The following is a 21159-nucleotide window of genomic DNA, read 5'->3' on the forward strand; positions in this document are numbered from 1 at the left end:
ACAAACCCTTACATCGTCGTATGATGCATGTGTTTCCCATACCATGCATCACTTCACGCGCTTCCCGGGCTCCTTCTCTGCCCTGTTCTGCGTCTGCACACAAAGAGAGAGAGAGAGAGAGAGAGAGAGAGAGAGAGAGAGAGTGGGCCTCCCCTGCAGAGGAGCGCGTGCGCAGCTTGCCTCCTCATCGAGACCTGCAGCCCTGACAAGGAAACGATCTCAGGCTCTCTCTCTCCACCACGTGCCCTGTGCACTTTTCCTCTTCCACTCAAAGTCATGAGCGCATTTCGAACCGCTTTCAAAAAATTTTGGCCATGCTCAAGGCCAAAGGGAGCATCAATAGATTCGCTGTAATCAAACCCCAAAAAAGATTAGAACCAGTGAATTTAACTGCCAGCTGCACCAACCTATGAGCCTTGAGGATGAATTTAGGTATCAACCCCTTTTGAAGCTGTGTACAGGTCAATCAAAGCATTGCCACGTCCCATCTTGCTTCAAAAGATGGGAGAAGCAAGGATCGTTATCAATTTTCATGAAGAGCGAAAAAAGGAATCCCACGTCATGAAGTTGAAACAATCATAAAAGCAACACAAACACAACAGGAGGGAGAGGGAGAGAATGGCGGCTAGAAACGGAGGTAATATAGGAGGCCGTCAGCGGCAGGTGCAGGCAGAAGTACAAGGCCGTGGTTTGGGTGGGCCGTGGCAGTGGCGGTGGGCACTGAATATGGTGCAAGAGAAGGTGAAGCGGGTGATGGACAAGCTGCTGCGACTGTTGTTTGAAGGGTGGTGCTTCTTGCACGGGTTGTTGCCATTTGTGCCGCAACCCAACTATAGCTTTGAGGTGTGGAAACGATGGCTCTACCATGCCATCGTCACCTCTTTCCTCTATCCACATGCCCGCCGTCTCATCTCCCACTTTTCCACCCGTCTTTCCACTCCACCTGGCAATTTTTAGCCATACAATTATTAGTTCCATTCCCTCCTCGGATAGTTTTGTACGACGTCTTCTTCTGGCTCTAATTTTTCTACCTTGACATGGGAAAGTCAAAATCCTCAAGCAATGGATAATTCGCTAACTCAAGTGATGCTTCTTTTCTAACATTTAAATCTTTAAGCTTTTGGTTGGTTTAACTCTCTAATGTTCGTGGAAGCCTTTATCAGTTTTACACGGAAAAGTAAGTTCTCTCTCTCTCTCTCTCTCTCTCTCTCTCTCTCTCTCTGTGTGTGTGTGTGTGTGTCACACACAGTGATAGGCACGGAAAGAGAAATGAATATAGATCTCGATCAAGGATAAATTTCTCTTTTCGTGGCTATGAGAGAGAGGGGGGCATTGGAAGGGAGAATGCTCATATCTTTATCAAGCTCTTATTTTTTGAAAGGTTAATCATCATCGTGAATGAATTTAAGGAGTAATGGTATCAACCCCTTTTGAACTCGTCAAAAAGTAAAACTTTTATAATTTATCATTTATGATACAAGTAACTTTTCTTTATAACATTTTCTAATACTTTAAAATATGGCTTATGCAAATCAAGAAAGCATTGCTTTCTGTTATTTCACGTCACATTCTACGGCATGTTGTCCTTATGGTTCAGAGCAGTCATTAGAAAAGATCATGAGCATTTTAGAGGAAGTGTATTGCCACAAATATAGAAGGGGTAGGGAATGGTCACCTGGTGACCATTCCCTGTAATGCCTGTGACCCCGTGGCGACCGGCGGAGGCCGGGAGCCATGGGGGAGCAGGCGTTGCACGGAATGGTCACTAGGTGACCATTCCCGGCCATCAAGAGTCGGGGGGAGGGGGGCCAATAGGCATGCGAGGCTCGATGAGAGGCCAGACGGCAGATGACACCCGATGACAGTGGGACAGTGATGCTGCAAATCGGCTCCTTGTGGCCTCTGCACTAGCCTTCTGCAGGCAGGGCCCTCCACAACTGATGAGAGACTGCACACAAGTTGGTGATAGCTGCATTTTCCAGTTGCTGACGTGCCAGCCACTGATTGTCTGATAGTTTGTAAATTACAGTGCAGATGTGTCGGCGCCAATCACAGCAGGCCTGGGACTGAACTGAATCGCTCCTACTGACATGTCAACATGGGAAGCGCAGACACAATAGGTGAGGGCAGCTCTGCTCACGACACGTCAGCCCTTGGAACGGGTGACAGTGAGTAAACCGAGGGGATTACGAGCACTGACGTGTTGGTAGATGAGCACATTCCCATTGCTGATCTAGATTGAGCTGATTGATGGAATGGCGAGAGCTTTCCGCATGCTGACTTGTCAGATATCTGACGGATGGCTGGTCAGATTCCGGGATAGCAGGCGTCCTGATTTAACGGCCATGATCTTCTGCCCTCCGACCCCCGACCTTGATGAGTAGTACATATAGTAATTAATTTTACTAGTAGTGGACATATTCATTTCACGATGGATGAAGATAATGGGCTCATGGAGGAATCCGAGAGAGAGAGAGAGAGAGAGATTGAGATTTATTGATTCTACCTTTACAACTAGTGGGAACAATTTCAAAACGCTCAAACATTACTTTGAGCTTTAGTGTGCAAATACAAATAGGATGCACATTATTATTAGAAGTAGAAGAAGAAGAAGAAGAAGAGAATAGTGAAAGACTACCTTGAGAATGACCACATTTATGAATTCTTTACCTTCGACCTTATCATGTAGTTTTTTTCTTGTCGAGATTGATAGTTTATTCAATACATTTGAAGCAGGATGATGGGATCCACTAGTTCTGTAAATCAAATTGGATAGTATTTTTGAAGGATGATACTCAATCCACTTAGGCTTCTTAGCATTCATCGCGATTAGAGCTAGGGTATAGTGCTATGTAACAACCAAAGTATCATTTCTTTAGCAGATAGACTACTACATGCTAGCATTTCTTAATGTATGAAAAGTGATTCTCTTTTATATTCACTTTCACTGCATTGTGATGACCAAAATTTTATTGTAGTCTACTACAAGTATTGTATGCTTGCTACTTGTTTGAATGGAAGCCACTAGAATAATTTTTTTCAAAGATGATTTCCCACCATCTTCTTCTTCTATATCCATTCTACACGTTTTGTCGGGTCTGAAGCCAACGAACAATAACAAAAAAGAAATCTTGAAAGAAAAAAAAAGGAGTGGTTGGTCGTCACCCATCGTGCCCGTCCCTCCTCAAAGTGCATGGTAGGCCTCACCACCTTGGTGTAAGAATTAAGAAGACAACAAAAGCAGGAATTGTTGTAAACAAGCAAGACAAAGATGATACGAATTTAAAAAACTTAGGTTACGTTAAAATACTACAAAAGATAACATCAACTTCCTCTCAACCACATATTTCAAAAAGAAGCTTTGTTAGTTCATAGGACACAACAAAGAGTGATGGATATATGCAAAACACGTGTAGAAAATAGCTCAAAAAGCACCCAGTTAAACAAAGCTTCATGTACATTATATTTTATACATCAGTTAAAAATAGCCACACAACTGATTCACAAAAATAGCTTGACATTTGGCATAGAGGTGGGCCTCCACTTCCCTTCTTTTCAACCCCTTATAGAGAGAGGGCTCCACCCCCTATCCACCTTCTCCTAGAGTTGTACATGCAAGTAGCAAAGTTGATATAAAAAATAGCCCTTTGTAGAAACCACTGCAATAATGGCTCTAACGATTGCCATCTTGGCAAATGTTTCCTCATTACCAATCCCAGATGTCTGCGCATATCCTTTGGCTACATGACTAGCCTTATACGTGCTCACATTCTCACTATTGTGCTTAATTTTGTACACCCATTCACATCCAATGGGCTTCTTATCTTTAGGCAATGGAACTAACTCACATGTTTAATTCCCATACAAGGCATCCATCTCCTCATGCATAGCCTCTTGCCATTTTACATTTCAGTTGCCTCATCAAAAGATGTAGGCTTGACATTCTATGCAACTTTTGTCGTACCACTATTCTACATCACCATGTCCTGTGGCAACATTAGGCATTGTCATGCCTTCATCATCTTCTCTTACCTTTCTTTCTTGGGTACATTTCATAAGCTTGCATGGATCACTTTTCATGCAATTCACTCATCATACACATATGAAACCTTTGTAACATGTTTGTTCTTGTAAGTGATCCAACTCATTGCATTTTGATAGTCACGGTGGTGAGCTAAACCTTCTGATAGGAACTAATTGCATAGTTAGAGCTTAGAGTTCGTCATACATCAATAAAGTGGCAAAGGAATCAAAATATGGGTATGATGATGACTAGCAGTACTCTCATGGTGAGAAAACTGAAGGATATCCATGTATTGGAGGTCAATAGGAAAGTCGAACCTTTGAACATTCAGTGCATTCCTATAGACGACATTCAAAAACATCTAAAAGATGCTCTCAGTCACATGGTTCCCATCATTCAATGAGAATCATTCAATGAGAAAGGGAAAAACCAGATATCATACCGTTAATAGTGATAGGCATAGGCGATGAAAAGCTCAAACAAAACCTAGTATAAAAAAAGAAGCTAGCACAGCCACAAAAATTGATGAGGATTACCACGTTAAGCCAAAGAGATGCAAAGAAGACACAGGTTATGAAGAAAAATCTAGAATAAGAGATCAGAAAGCTAAAAGTCATAAAAAACTCAGATAACAGGAATGGGAATCAGATCATTATGCAAAATTCAGACATGGTGAGAGGTCTAGTGATCTAAAAATGGCATTTTCTCCTTTCAAAGGTAGTTGAAGAGATGACCCATACGTTCATATTTAGGCCTTTGAGAAGTATGCTAATCTAAAGGATATAGATGAAGATGATTGGGCTGAGTATTTGCCACAAACTCTGAAAGATGTTGCACAAAAATGGCACTATCATTATCCAACCTGGAATACAACAAGCTGAAAGAAAGACTTCTTGCTAGAATACAATGAGAATCGAGGGGATGATGATTTCCTCTGTGTGTTGGATAAATCAGGCAAGATAAGCTTTCAGTAGGAGTTATATGGAGAAAATTGAAGAGCTAACCAAAACTAAATGAGCCACCATCAGAGAAGCATACGTGCCCTTGGTTTCTAAGTGGTGATAGATGTTTTTTAGCTATCTAAAATTGCCATAGTGAGCTACATCACCCTATTAAAATCACTCAAACATTGTGGCTATCCTTACCTTTTCATTGTACATAGACGTGTGTGAGTTAGGGGACTTTTTCCGTATCTCCTTAAAACCCTCAGCTAGCTAGTCATTGAGTTAATTGAGCCAAAAAAGTAAATAAAAATAAATAAAAAATATTATGACCCATTTGTGTGTAAATATTTCATTGTATATAGGGCTTAGATATAAGGAATTTTCATAATTATTTTGACATTTATTTAAATATTTTTACATAGGTGTGCGTTATTTGCCTATGTATGTTATGTACATTGACTCACCATTACCACAACTTTTTTTTACCATTTTACGTACTTTTTATTCTATATAGAAATATTTTCATGCAAGCTTCTCTTATTTTTGGTGTCAATCCACTCCAAGGAAAAACCTCAAAAAAACACCTTTCACCATCAGTCATTGTCTTTCACTAAATTCTTATTTTCTATATGTATTTTTTCTTACCTCTTGTAAATAAATATACATCAATAAAAACAAATGAGGACCCTCCTCATTTGATTCCCTATATTTTTATATATAACTCACACTATTCTAGATTCCATATATTATATATTTATGCATAATCCACAAGCATGCATAATTTTAAATCTCTAAGAATATATTAGGTCATTCTCTCGCGCAAGGAGGGGTTCACCTTTGGAGCTTTATGCAAATTCAACAAAAGGGGGGCCACTGAAGACTTTTTTATAAAGAAAAATAGGCTTTTTGATGGGATTTTTATATCCATCTCCACTCCAAATTTAAAGTGGTGGTTAAAAGACAAAGTGCGGACCGAAATCTTAATAGTCATCTCAAAAACTTTGATAATTGTTTGAGTTACCACCGGTGAGCTAGATTTTTTTGGGTGGAAGCTAGTCTGCCCACTTTTCTCACAAGTAGCCCATAGTCTTCTCTCACCTCCTTTCCTATTTCCACTTTTCTTTGGGTGGAAGCTAGTCTGCCCACTTTTCTCACAAGTAGCCCATAGTCTTCTCTCACCTCCTTTCCTATTTCCACACATACTCACACACTCATCCTCCTCCTCCATCACCAAAACCTTCACCTTTAATGCCTCCTTTCATCTTCTTCACCATTTCCATCTGTCCCTTACTCCATAGCTAAAAAATTATCGTCTCTACACACATATAGGTCAAATTCTCTCTCTAGAATCAAACTCATATTACCATAACCTCTTCATCCTTTCACAAAAAGAGTAAAAATTAGAAAATAAGCAAGCTCAAGCTCTGCAAAACGAGGAGTTTGATGATGAAAAATTGAACTTTTCCATGGTCACAAAAACTACACCAATATAGTTCTACAACCGCTTCATTCACTGGAGGAGATAGGTGGAAAATTCCCTTTCCATCTTGTGGTTTCCATCAAATTGTGTATATTAGCATCCTTCTCTTACTTTTTATCATTGTATGAATCATGTAATGCACGTTGAGTGCATATTCCATGTAATTCTAACCTATCCTACTAACTACAAATTACTAACACTAATGACTAACCCTTCTTGTAAATTGCACCCTCTAGTATCTACTAGAGTAGGAACCTCCAAGTTACTCACCTCTCTCTTCTTTCACTCTCAATAATTTTTTCGCTTGAGTCCACATCCATGTGATTCAAGGGATAAGGACGATCCACTCCCATTTTGAAAATAAAAAATAATTCATAATCCCTTGTTTTGTCAATAAAATTGATTAGGTCTAATCCTAATCAAGGCTCCCAAAAACCTATAAATAGAGCCCATTCCTCTTTGTAAAAACTATGTCTACACTACATTGAGCATAGCACACTCTAGTCTCTATCTTGGTTGTAAGAAGAGAGAGCCAGCTCTCTATACACCATCACCTTGGTGCATAGACAAGCTTGAGCTAGTTTTAGTTTGTGAGTAAGTGCGAGTAAATTATACTCCTCCCATCACTGTTGTATCTACTCCAACATCAATAAAATTGATAGCTTGGGTGCACTTGTTTTTCAAAGGCTCACACTTCTCTTCCAATTTGGCTTGGTAAACTCACTCAGTTCCATAAGGTAACTTGTTCCTTGAAGGTTGTTTTCTCATTGCTTGTGCTTGTGATTCATTGATTTGGCTTTTGCGGCTACCATTGTAAGAGGGTGGATGGAGAGAGGCCTCCCATAACCCTAAGACAATGTGATAGTGCATAGTGATATAATCAAAATCTAAACTGTTGTCATTTGAACACCCAAGCTCTAGATACCTTCTTGTGCAACTCATAAGGTTGAATCCGGATTGTACACAATCTCTCTCTCTCTCTCTCTCTCTCTCTCTCTCTCTCTCTCTCTCTCTCTCTCTTGCTCTCTCTCTCTCTCTTTTGTGTTTATAGTGTGTGAGTGTGTTGCATTGGTGTAAGGGTTAGTGTATATCTCTTGCTTGATTGTGGGTTTGCTCTATAATTCTCCTTTCTTGCATCCTAGTTCGCTCTCAAACTAGGTGGTTCCCCTTGTGTAGTTGAGTTTTGGCTGTGGGTTTGTTTTCTTGCTTGTGTTGTGTTGTGTTCTAGCCCCATTGAGCAGCACGAAAGCCTTGAAGGGTGTCTAGAGGTTGCTCTTCTTGTTGCCTAACCCGGACCGCCTCAATTTTGGTGACCTTACGGAGGAAGGCTTGTGTATGTTGTTGTGAATAATCAGCCTTTAGAGTAATCAAGTAGCTTGCATGAATCACAAAAATTTGTATGACCCGTTTGTTCCCATGGCAAGGTAAAAGGTGCGTATCATTGTAAGCAAAAAATTACAATTTCAATGAGTAATTCATAGAATTTTGGGCCCTCTTAGGTTGGCCGGGATAAACGCTTCAGTAAATCCTTTTATTTTGCCTCTCATAAGGTACAACCTTAGTTTGGACCAGTGTATTTTTTTTTGGCTAAAAATCTCCAATTTGGCGAATCTTGAAAATTTTGAGTTTTTTTTTTTGCTCTCATTGGTGTAGACCTTAAGATGTTTTTTGCCAGACTTTGCTATAAGGTTTTGAATTTTGGGGTAGCTAGTCGTCAAAGATATGTCCACTGAAGAACTTGATGGTAGGGGAGATTGAGGGCCAAGTAGGTTTGATTGACTAGATTTTATGTAGGAGGTCTGAGATCTTTACACTTCCTCATTTAGTTTCTATCTAGATTTCAAAGACCTTACCCTACTCAACAAAATGTTGTCTCCTAGTAAAACCTTAGTACATATAAGGTGTGTTGTAACATTGATACTTATTTGAAAAGTCTAGGTGGCACTACTTAAATCACGTCTTTCTATTATATAAAAAATTGTAAGAGATGTTCCTTTTATCCTTGCATGTGATATTGAAAAAAGGGACCAATTAAGGTTTAAATTCAATTCTTTTTTGAAAAAATGATAAATTTAATTTTAAAATATTTTTCTCGCCAAATTCATAAATTTAGATTCATTTTCTCGCCAAAAATTTGGGTAATATTTCAAGGTCGGTGTCAAAAAAAAATACACTGGTTTGGACGTCTATATTTTTGTTTTGTTTTAAGCATTAGGTCATTCATAGACCATGGATAATGGCCCAGGAATAGAGGTTTTCCCCTTCCATTTCACTCCAAACGTTAAAATAAATGTTGCAATTAGTAGAAAGATCCATTTTCAACAACATATGGTGTTCATGTTTGGTGCTCAAATAGTATGGAAAATTCTCGCATCACCAAACCCTGTCATCCTGCCTCTTGTTGACTATCGTAGATCATTTGTTGTGCATATTTTTATTTTGTTGTAGAATAGATTGCAATTTAGAAAACATTATTGTGTAAATCATTTGAAGAAAGAAAGAAAAAAAGAAAAGTATTGTCATTTTGAAATTGATTCAATGGAGGCCCAACGTCAAATGTCAGGATATCCTCTCTTCTTTGGAGAGCCTGGCAAGGATGCCAAGCTATTTCTAGAAAATTTCAAAGTGGCTTGCCGCATAAAGAGAGTGATAGGAAGTGATGAATGCTTAGAAATGTTTGAAGTGGTCCTTAGGAAAGATGCTAGCACTTGGTTTGACTCTCTATCTCAGGAAGTTAAGAAAAACTATGAAGTCATTGATCATTTCAAGCACTTCTTTGACCCCCAAAACATGCAAAAGCTATGGAAAGACATCCTTTCTCACAAGCAAAAAGACTTAGAAGACTACTACATGTACAAACAAGATTTTCTACGTCTTTGGGCTGTATGGGTGAGAAATATTGCTCACCCTGGTGATGGTGCGGAATTCCTTAAGAAGGAGAGGTTCATAGCCGGTCTCTTTCTCACACTCAAGATAAAAGTCGAGGTGGGTGCACCTGCTATTTATGATGTAGCTGAAACTTGGGCTGCTGAGAAATATAGAAAACTCAAGTGCCTAAGGGGAGAGGTTCCAATAGAGGGTCCTAGACCCGAGGGAAAGTTGCAAGCATCAACATCTAGAGAGATGCTTGAGGTAACAACTGAGGTGATTGAGAAGCTAAATGAGTCATTGAGTAGCTTGTCGATTCACCTTGCACAAGCTGTAGGTCCCAAGGGGGGACAAACAAAGAAAGTTGAGTGAGAGCCACGACCCAGGGAGAGTACTACAATGTTGGAATTGTGGGAAATTTGGGCATGGAATGTATAATTGTCCTTGGCCCCGTGGGGAGCCAGGGAGACCTAACTTGAATTACCCAGTGATGAATGCAGGTGAAGGAACTAGTCAACAACCAAAGCTTCTACAAAGGACAAATGGAGCAAGACCACCTCCACAAGGAGTGGAAGGAGTTCCACCTTTGCCAGATCCAAATGTGCATGTGGTAGAGTTGACAAATTCAAATGAGATTGACATGGAAGCAAATGGCATTAAGCGTGGCCGTGGAAAAGGTAAGGAGAAAGAAGGAGTCATATCACAAAGTGACCATGGACGAGAAAAGAAGGTAAAGGAGACCAAGGAAACCAAGAGGACTTGATGTTGTATCAACCTCCAAGACTTTCCTCTTGGACCTGGTATGGCTCTATACAACTTGTTGGAAGACATGAGAGGTAAGGGCCCTGATAGGCCCGAGTTTCTTGCATTATGTCCACAAGTTAAGAGGGATTTAACAAAGGCAGTTAGCACTAGGAGAAAGGTAAAAGAGAATGTGCATGTTGTAAAAGTTACACAAGCTGAAATAAATGAGGACATTACACCGGTGCTAGACTGTCACATCAAAGTAAGGTTAGTGAGGAAAGGTCTAGTGGATGGGGGTGCATAAATTTGCATCATGACAGAGGGACCCGTGTAGAGACTAGGCATGCACATTCATGAGACACCTATGTAGGGATTTGTAGATATGTTTTTGTGGAAGCCTTTGGCATTAAGAAGGCAGTGGATTTCTATGTTATGTCTACCAAATGAAATGGTTACCCATTTATCCTAGGAAGAACATGGCTAATGAAAATGCAAGCTTTGCAGGATTGGGAGAGTGGGAAGTTCATTTGCTGGAATGACAATCATAAGAAGTTGTGTTTGACATGAAGGAGCAATTCCAATAGGAGCTCCATGAAGAATCATCTCAAAGTGAGACGGAGGAAGACTGGACCAATAGCACTTCAGAATAAGAAAGTAGTGGAAACATAACTGAAGAGGAGTCTTCCATCGAAGTCATGGGGGTAAGGTTTAAGCCAAACAACCAAGATACCTCTTGCACAGGCTAGGAGGCCCTCAAGAGAACCAAGGTATGGAAGACGAAGGGATGCTAGAAGATATGATATCAACCACACTTACAAAGGAAGGAAGAGGGGAGTTCAAATGTGTACCAAGGAAGTTTCCTAGCTTTTTGCTAAAGACTACACCAGCGTGCATGGAGTAGATGATGTTCAACACAAGATTGAGTTAAAGCTAGAGGTCACACCAAAGGCTTAAAAGCTACAAAGACTAGGAGTCATCAAGAAGCAATATTTACTCAAGGAGGTAAGAAAGCTTTTAGCAGCAGGTTTCATTTATCCAGTGGAGAATTCAGAGTGGGTGTCCCCAATTGTGGTCACTCCCAAAAAGAATGGAAAGTGGAGGGTGTGTATCGATTATTGTCCACTCAATGAGACGACAAAAAGAGAGATTCACTTTTCCCTCCCATTTCAAGATGAGATACTAAATGAGGTAGACGGTCATGAGAAGTATACTGTGTGCAATGTCTACTTAGGTTACTTTCAAATAGGTATTTCATTAGAGGATCAATTGAAAATAACATTCATCACTCCTTGGGGTTGTTATGATTTTAGAGTCATGCCATTTGGCCTGACAAATGCTTCTGCAACCTTCCAATGCTTCTTGAACATGCTGTTTCAAGCATTCTTTGGAAAGTCACTTAGGGTGTTCATTGATGACTTTTGCATTTATAGCTCAAAATTGTTGCATCTCTAGAGGGTAGAAGAAGGATTGAAGAAGCTCTATGACATGGGAGGTCAACTCAACCCCGACAAGTGCCACATAGGTGAGGATGAAGTGATCTTGCTTGGTCACAAAGTTTCTTACAAAGGCATCGAGGTGGATCCTTCAAAAGCAAAGGCTCTTATTGAGTTACCATCACCGAAGAGTCTTAAGGAGATCATCTCATTCATTCAAAAGGTGAAGTATATGTCACACTTCATTCACTTAGCCTCATAGTTACTTCACCATTTGCAAAAGTTGACACAACAAGTAGAATTTGCATCGTCTTATGAGCTTGAAGAGTACTTTTCTAACATTAAAGTCATTCTGTCAGAGCTACCAACACTCATGCCTCTTTGGTGGGAGTACACAGTCTTTGTTAGCTCTAGTGCTGGGAAAGAAACAATTGGTGCAGTTTTATTACAGCAAGATCCCCACATTACTAGGATGCGACCCATATACTTTGCTAGTAGGGTCTGAATGCTTTGGAGAGAGGCTACACGGAGGTAGAACTCATGATGCTTTCTCTCATGTTTGCGGTGAGAAAGTTTAGATTCTACTTGCTACCAAAACCTTTTGTAATTCTCATTGCAGAAAGTTTGTTTCCTTGGGATGTCATCTCAAATTAACCTTAGTACTAGGATCTCAAAGTGGATTATGGAGTTGTAAGAGTTCTAATACTCTTTCAAGGTAGAAGATAGTGTGCGTGCACAATTGACAGGGATTCTCACTTATAGGGTACATGAGAGGAGATTAAGGTGCCTGAAGTAAAGACCCTACCATTGCCACCAGCAAAAAGTATTTCTAATGCTTTTACCTTGTTCTTTGATGGAGCTTTTTGACGAGCCATAGAAAAAGCAGGGGGAGGGTTAGTGTTGCTCAACCCAAGTAGAGAGGTGGTCATAAACGAGAAGGTCAATCTACCAAGTTCAACTAGCAACAATAAAGCAGAAGAGTACGACATACTACTTCATGGTTTGAAGATGTGGATCAGCCAAGGAAGAATGCAAGCGTGTATCTCTTCCTAGAAGGCCCTCTATCAAAGAGGGAAGGATCAAGTGTGCAGAAGAGTACCAACTATCGAGAAAATTCTAGCCATCTAAAAGGTTTGCATGAAGAGGCATGTGGTGGTCATTTTGCCCAAGAGTTAACTGTGAAGAAGATTTTGCTTGCGGGGTATGTTTGGCCAAGTCTGCATGTGGATGTCCAACATTGGTGTAAAAGTTTTCACAACTGTCAGGTAAATGGAAATAGAAGATTGTTACATGGTCCAAGGCAAGTTGTACTCACAAATGGACCCTTAAAAAAGTGGGGCATTGATGCTATGGGTCCTCTACCTAGAACAAAAAATGGTAAACTCTACATTCGGGTGGCAGTAGACTATATGAATAGGTGGGTAGAAACACAAAGTGTGGCAAAGATAAATGAGAGAACGGTGACCAAGTTTGTCTACACTCACATCTGTTGTAGATTTGACACACTTTTGGAAATTGTTTCTGATAATGGTCCAGGATTTAGGAAGGGTCTACTACGAAAGTTTGTGAAGAGCTTCAAATTTTACATCGGCATAGCACACCCTACTATCCACAATCAAATGGTTTTGTAGAAAAAGCTAATGGTGTCATTGCAGGCATCATTAGAAAGATGGTGGAAAACAAGACAAAGTTATGGGATGAACTCTTGGATGGAGCAATGTGGGCATATCGAACCACATACACAGGGAGGCCATAGAATTCACACCATTTTACTTGGTATAAGGTCAAGAGGCTTTGCAACCAATTGAGCTCAACATTCCAACCATGCGTCTCCAAGGAAGAGTACCACATGGCAAAGAGGAAGCATGGATGGACCGCCTTCTTACCGTGGTAGAGCTAGCTAGAATGGAAGAGAGAAGTGGCCTACGAGTGCTACAAAAGAAAGGCTACACGAGTAAAGGAAAAACTCAATAAGAAGGTGAAGGACAAAGGAATTAAATAAGAAGATTTGGTCTGAAGGTATGACAATCGACTAGACAATAGGTTTGATGCTAAATTCAACACCAAATGGCAAGGTCCATATGTGGTCAAAAAATCTTTTAATTCAAGTTACTATCAACTCATGGATTTAGATGGCAAGGAGCATCCTAAGAAGGTGAATGGGTACCGACTAAAGCCCTACTTAAGTTGCACTCTACCAAAGGATCTGCAAGAGCATTGCCAAGAAGCTACATCATCATGTAAGTCTTGTAGTTTGGTTTGTGTCAGTAGTTCAAGACATGGTGAAGAAGAACTACAAAATCAAGACTTGTTTGAGGCACAAAACATCGCAAATAGCTTGGAATCACTTCATTGGAAAATATGTCTTTTGATGATACATGAATGTACCATCATCTTGAGGAAGGGCTAATGATAGATGTTTTTTAGCTATCAAAAATTGCCATAGTGAGCTACCTCACCCTATTAAAATCACTCAAACACTGTGGCTATCCCTACCTTTTCATTGTATATAGGCGTGTGTGAGTTAAGGGACTTTTCTTATATCTCCTTAAAACCCTCACCTAGCTAGTCATTGGGTTAGTTGAGCCAAAAAAGTAAAAAAAATAAAAAAAATAAAAAATATTATGGCCCATTTGTGTGTAAATATTTCATTGTATATAGGACCTAGATATAAGAAATTTTCATAATTATTTTGGTATGTATTACCTAGGTGTGCGTTATTTGCCTATGTATGCTATGTACATTGACTCACCATTACCACAATTTTTTTTACCATTTTGCATACTCTTTATTCCATATAGAAATATTTTCATGCAATCTTCTCTTATTTTTGGTGTAAATCCAGGTGGTCCAAGGATAAACCTCAAAAAAATACCTTCCACCATCAGTCATTGCCTTTCACTAAATTCTTATTTTTCACAGGTATTTTTATTTACCTCTTGTAAATAAATATACATCAATTAAAAAAATGAGGACTCTCCTCATTTGATTCCCTATATTTTTATATATTTATATATATATAACTCACACTATTCTAAATTCCATAAATTGTTTATATATACTAGCATATTTTTTCCATCATATCCATATATTATATTAATGCATAATCCACAACCATGCATATTTTCAAACCCCTAAGGATCTATTACGTCATAATCTCACACAAGGAGGGGCTCACCTTTGGATCCTTATGCTAATTCATCAAAAAGGGGCCACTGAAGACTTTTTTTGCAGAAAAATAGGCTTTTTGGTAGGATTTTTTATATCCATCTCCACTCTAAATTTGAAATGGTGGTTAATAGAAAACATGTGAATCCAAAGCTGAATAATTACCTCAAAAATTTTAATAATTTTTGGAGCTACCACCAATGAGATAGGATTTTTTTGGTGGACCCCAGTCTGCCCACTTTTCTCACAAGTAGCCCATAATCTTCTTTCACCTCCTTTCCTTTTTCCACACATATTCACACACTCATCCTCCTCCTCCATCACTAAAATCTGCACCTTTCATGCCTTCTTTCATCTTCTTCACCATTTCCATCTCTCCCTTACTCCATAGCTCAAAAATTATCGTCTCTACACACATATAGCCCAAATTCTCTCTCTAGAATTAAACTCATATTACCATCACCTCTTCATCCTTTCACAAAAAGAGTAAAAATCAGCAAATAACCAAACTCAAGATCTACAAAAGGAGGAGTTTGATGACGAAAAATTAAAATTTTCCATGGTCACAAAAACTACACTAATAGAGTTCTACAACCGCTTCATTAACTGGAGGAGATAGGTGGAAAATTTCCGTTCCATCTTGTGGTTTCCATCAAATTGTGTATATTCTCATCCGTCTCTTTCTTTTTATCATTGTATAAATCATGTAATGCACCTTGAGTGCATGTTCCATGTAACTACAAATTACTAACACTAATGACTAACCCTTCTTGTAAATTGCACCCTCTACTATCTACTAGAGTAGGCACCTCCAAGTTACTCACCTCTCTCTTCTTTCACTCTCAATAATTTTTCCGCTTGAGCCCACATCCATGTGACTCAAGGGATAAGGAAGACCCACTCCCATTTTAAAAATAAAAAATAATTCATAATTTCTAGTTTTGTCAATAAAATTGATTAGGTATAATCCTAATCAAGGCTCCTAAAAACCTATAAATAGAGCCCATTCCTCTTTGTAAAACTATCTCCACACTACATTAAGCATAGCACACTCTAGTCTCTATCGTAGTTGTAAGAAGAGAGAGCCAGCTCTCTATACACCATCATCTTGGTGCATAGACAAGCTTGAGCTAGTTTCAATTTGTGAGTGAGTGTGAGTAAATTATACTCCTCCCATCATTGTTGTATCTACTCCAACATCAATAAAATTGATAGCTTGGGTGCAAATTTTTTCCAAAGGCTCACGCTTCTCTTCCAATTTAGCTTGGCAAACTCACTCAGATCCATAAGGTAACTTGTTCCTTGAAGGTTGTTTTCTCGTTGCTTGTGCTTGTGATTCATTGATTCGACTGTTGCTTTGGCTACCATTGTAAGAGGGTGGATGGTGAGAGGGCTCTCATAACCCTAAGACAATGTGCTAGTGTATAGTGCTATAACCAAATATGAAGTGTTGTCATTTGAACCCCCAAGCTCTACGTACCTTCTTGTGCAACTCATAAGGTTGAAGCTAGATTGTACACAATCTCTCTCTCTCTCTCTCTCTCTCTCTCTCTTGTGTTTTTAGTGTGTGAGTGTGTTGCATTAGTGTAAGGGCTAGTGTATATCTCTTTCTTGATTGTGGGTTTGGTCTATAATTCTCGTTTCTTCCATCCTAGTTTGCTCTCAAACTAGGTGGTTCCCCTTGTGTAGTTGGGTTTTGGCTGTGAATTTGTTGTCCTGCTTGTGTTGTGTTGTGTCCCAGCCCCATTGAGCAGCATGGGAACCTTGAAGGGTGTCTAGAGGTTGCTCTTCTTGTTGCCTATCTCGGGCCGCCTTAGTGGATTCAAAAGCAAGAAGCTCATGGAACAAGAAGTGCAAGCACCTACCCAAAAAAAAAATGATTTGAGTTAAAAGAGCTCTAAAAGTAGAACAACAAGCCAAAAAGGAGAAATGCTAGAGAGGAAAAGCAAGTTTCAGTTTCAATGAATCTACAATTAAGAGTAATCAAACCAGCTCTAGTTCTTCAAATGAAAAAGAGTCAAAATACACATCCAAGAGCAAGAAGAAGGCGTGGAGTAGGAGTTAAGATATGGAGCGAGCTTGGTGGAGCGAGCTTTGGGGAAAGCTTTCTTTTTTTGCCACTCATGGACCATTAGAGTGTCCAATCTTGGGAACCAGTCACCACCAATGCTACCCATGATTCTTCCCCACCCTCTCCTGCTCTTCTCTTGAGGATGAAGGTTGGTTGTCTTGTGGATAAACCTTCGTGCGAGCCATGGAAACAAGTGTTTGCCCTGGAAAGCGCTGTGCGGAAGAAAATGAAGAAGATTGAGCAATGAGAAGATTAGGTCACAAAAGATGACTCTTAAGAGGTGAGAATAGAGGTCAAACAGCAGTGTGGTATACGAAAATAGAAATGTTATTAAGCACCAAGGACATCATCATCATTACTAAACGTGGGATATGCATGTGGCGGTGGCCACACTTAATTGATTCACTCATCTTCATTGGGAAGGATGCATCACCGCATAGAAGACACGTGGCATACTGCATGTCACGACAAAGAAAAATGTAGCGGCACAATGCGAGAAGGGGGGTGTATCACAACCAAAATTTTGTATCACATTGTGGCACGACACTCTTGATACCGTGCAACAACATGATAGGGACCAACCATGTTGTCGAGATGCCTTCCTATCGTGTTGTGGCACGACATTTGGATGTCTCGTAACAACGCGATAGGAGCCACCCATATTGTGGAGATACTCCCTATCGTGTTGTGACTTGATATTTTGATGTCGCTCCTTAATGGAATAGGGACCACCCATATCGTGGATGTGCCTTCCTATCGCATTGTGGAGCGACATTTGGATGTTGCGTCACAACATGATAGGGTGGTCCCATATCGTGGATGTGCCTCCCTATCGCATTGTTGCACGACATTTGGTTGTCGCGTCACAACGTGATAGGGACCACCCATATCGTGAAGAGAGCTCCCTATCGCGTTGTGGCGTGATATTTTTCTATCGCTGCAAAGTGCAAGCATATCAATGGCTATGTGACATAAACCTCCCACTCGGATTGTGGTGCGACACATTTTGATAAAAACTCTTCCTTCATAATCAGTAACCAAAAAAAGAAACAAAGAGGCAGAGACAAAGGAACAAGATATTTGGACATTTGCATTATCATCAAGGACTCCATTACACAAGACTAAAGAGGTGATAAATGCACTATCTTGTTTGTCTATTACAGTTATTCTTCTTCCTCCTTTATCGTTGGTGGTTTATTCTCCTCAATTTTTGCAGTACTGGTTTCCCCAGCCTTTGCCTTCTGGTTTCCTTTTTTTTTATTCTTCAGCTCCTTTCAAAGAGATTTTGCCTTAGCTATCGTTTTCTTGACCTCCTTCATTTTTGCCATCAACTTTTGGGAAAGATTCACCTTTCCTCTCTTCTTGTCCTCCAAACCTGCATTGCGTAGATGTGAGCGAGTTCTGGAGTGTGCAGTCAATGTGCTTTATATAGGTACAGTACTCACCCAACTAGGACACGTGTCATAGGGATGGTTGAGCTTGCCTCGGTCTTTGTGATGCATTCATTGCACCATTTCTAATGCAATCATAAGGGTGGCTATAATGACCTGGTCGAGTTCCTAAGGAGTCTATATATAGAAGGCCCATCAGTCTCCCCTTGGTACTCCCTAGTGTTAACCGGTGCCTTCCTACCTTTACCCTAACCAACAACCCAAGTTTTCTTACCTCTCTCCACAAATGGATCCCTTTTAGATCGAGATAGAGGAGGAGCTACCTTGCTCTAAAGAGTCACCCAAAGACAAGCTGTACCATTTTCTCATTGCAAGAGTTTTTGGCTTATGTGTCACATTTCCTTGCAGAGTTTCATCAGACATACAAGCAACAGATGATCAGCGGCACATTTGAGTTTCAAAGTTGTCGATATGTTCATATGAAGGATATTAGTTCTGACACTTTCAAAGAAAGATATTTTCTATAGGAGCACCCCAAGTTGCCACTGCAGTCTTGCAAGAATGACATCAGATGTCCCATACATAATCAAAAGTATCGAGTTGCAAAATACTATGCTGGGTTCATACCCTTTTTGAATGTTAATCCGGGCGATCACTGGGACACAGTAGAGGAGGCGGAGAGCAGTCACCGCTCGATCACTGGTGACGAGTTGATGCATCCGGGCGATCACTGGGACACAGCAGAGGAGGCGGAGAGCAGTCACCATTCGATCACTGGTGACGAGTTGATGGAACCACCAAGTGGTGCTTTGTGTGTTTCAGAAGGTGTTTAGCTGCTAGAGGGAGTTTTGCCAACAAATGTGCTCCCTATCGTCCCCATCGTTGACCATCATTATGTAATGCTTAATGACATCATGGAATTGTTTGACTTGAGAGAGGACTATTGCCTTGCTAAAATCTACAAGAGGGTGACAGTATAATGGACCCTACCAATGACAAGCAATCTATCATGGATGCTCATGTAACAGTGGGTGAGTTTATCAAACCAACAAAGGGACTAGCAATGATATACAAGGATACAGCCACATGTGCCACGACGCTTCCAACGCAATCGAAGTTGAGGGCGGTATAGGAAAGGCTTGGAATCACAAAGATGAGGAGAATTTATCCATCAATGACATTGACTCCTTCCTCATCCTCTGCAAATGAGAGTACACTTGACTTATTGAATGCTACATTACTGGAAGAAGATGAAAATCAAAAGGTATACTACTGTGTAAACATTTTTTTGCTTCCCCATATGAGAGTTTCATGTGTATATACCAACACTTGGCATTTATTTCTCGTAGCTTGTAGTCTATGATGATAAGTTCATTCCTTGTCCTCGTGGACGAGGTAAAGAAGATTTGAAAAAGAATTCCTCCCTTGGTCAGTACTTCGAGAACTTGAATGCACTTCCTTTGCTTCCATTCCAGCTTCTCCAAGGAGAAGGCTGAATTCCCTGTTTGTGTATTGAAGACACTCTCAAGATATCTAGGAGGTGCAGCCATCAGATGGAACGCAGACAAGGTGATGCTACTAGACAAGCATGCAGCGGTCTTAATTTTTGGTGTAGGGCATGTATGGCCTATGCAATTGCTACTTTTTGTCACATGCTGCGTATGGTCTAGCTTGTGGAAACACAGACCCACACCAATTGCCACAATTTTGAAAACATGACCTGCTAAAACAAAAGCAGCAAAGCATTCAACTTATAGAAGAGGCCCTGCACGTTGCGGCATCTGAGGAGATCCAATTGCTCGGCCTCAACGTACTTGCGATGGATGCTGATGATGAAACACATCATTCAAAGAGACCAAGGCACAAGGACGAGGGTCCTTCAGATAAGGGCAAGAAAATATTTTGTATCATTTCTAGATGACTAGAAATAAATAGAAAGTATTTGTTTTATGCATCAAAGTTAGATTGATTATGTAACAGTGTCTTGCAATGTACTTTTTTTGTTGCAACCATCGTTCACATTATGAAAATTTGAAATGATAAGAGTATCAATGTCTTGCCGCATTTTTAATTTTGTTGCAATCATCATTCACAATATGAAAAGCTAAATTTGCATCAATTCTTCTAGATACATTAAGTTTGATGTTTGGATCTTGCTATGGCTGAGAGTTATGGCATAACTTGCAACGGTGTTGTCCAAACCCTTCCCACGTGCTGTTTTTGTAGCCGCCAATCCACATGTTGTCTAGCCGCAGAACTCCCATATCTCCTTTCTTCGTCGTTTTTGGGCTAATGTCACCGCATGGCCAATCTGACTTTGTTTTGACTTGTTCCTTACAATGTGACCTGTGCATTATTTTCCTATACGTCCATTGGTGTAGCTCCTCTAAGCTATTTGCTTGTCCGCACCACCTCCATGTCAAGTGTGATTGAAATAACCAGTACGAGCTTGGTAGTGGGTTTTTTCCATGCATTGTGTAGACCAAACACCCAAGTTGCCATATTGCCTTGCAAATCAAGGCATGTGATTACAGATAATGTGCTTCACACAAAGCATGCAGACATTATACGGATGAGTATTTGCAATTCAAAAGATTATCATGTCATCAAACCAATTATGGTACCATGTAGTGAGTAATATGTTGATTTGTCCACGCACTTATGAATGTCTTGCGGAAGGTCTCCACAGCTTCTTGGAATTTTGTATAGTCACCATCAGTCCATGAGTTCAATTCGCAGAACTTGAATATTGCATCCAAGTTTTTCCATACCTTCGCTTTGCGAGTCCTTGCTGGACCATTGTCTGCGTGGTCAACTACAGCATTGTGCAAATTTTTCCACCTATTGTATCGTAATTCTTATCTTTCTTGTGCACTTTGGCTTTTGCGTTGCCATCTAGTTGTGGGCAGTGAAAGAAAGAGCCGAGCTTTCACACCACCAATGGACAGCTTCTTTGGAATATCCCGACCATTTTTCAATCTCTTCTGATTCTGCTCTATCTTAACATGTCCTCCATGCAAACCCATTTTTGAGAAG

This window comes from Adiantum capillus-veneris, chromosome 29 (assembly GCF_014529385.1).
Source record: "Adiantum capillus-veneris isolate H3 chromosome 29, ASM1452938v2, whole genome shotgun sequence".
Lineage (NCBI taxonomy): Eukaryota > Viridiplantae > Streptophyta > Polypodiopsida > Polypodiales > Pteridaceae > Adiantum > Adiantum capillus-veneris.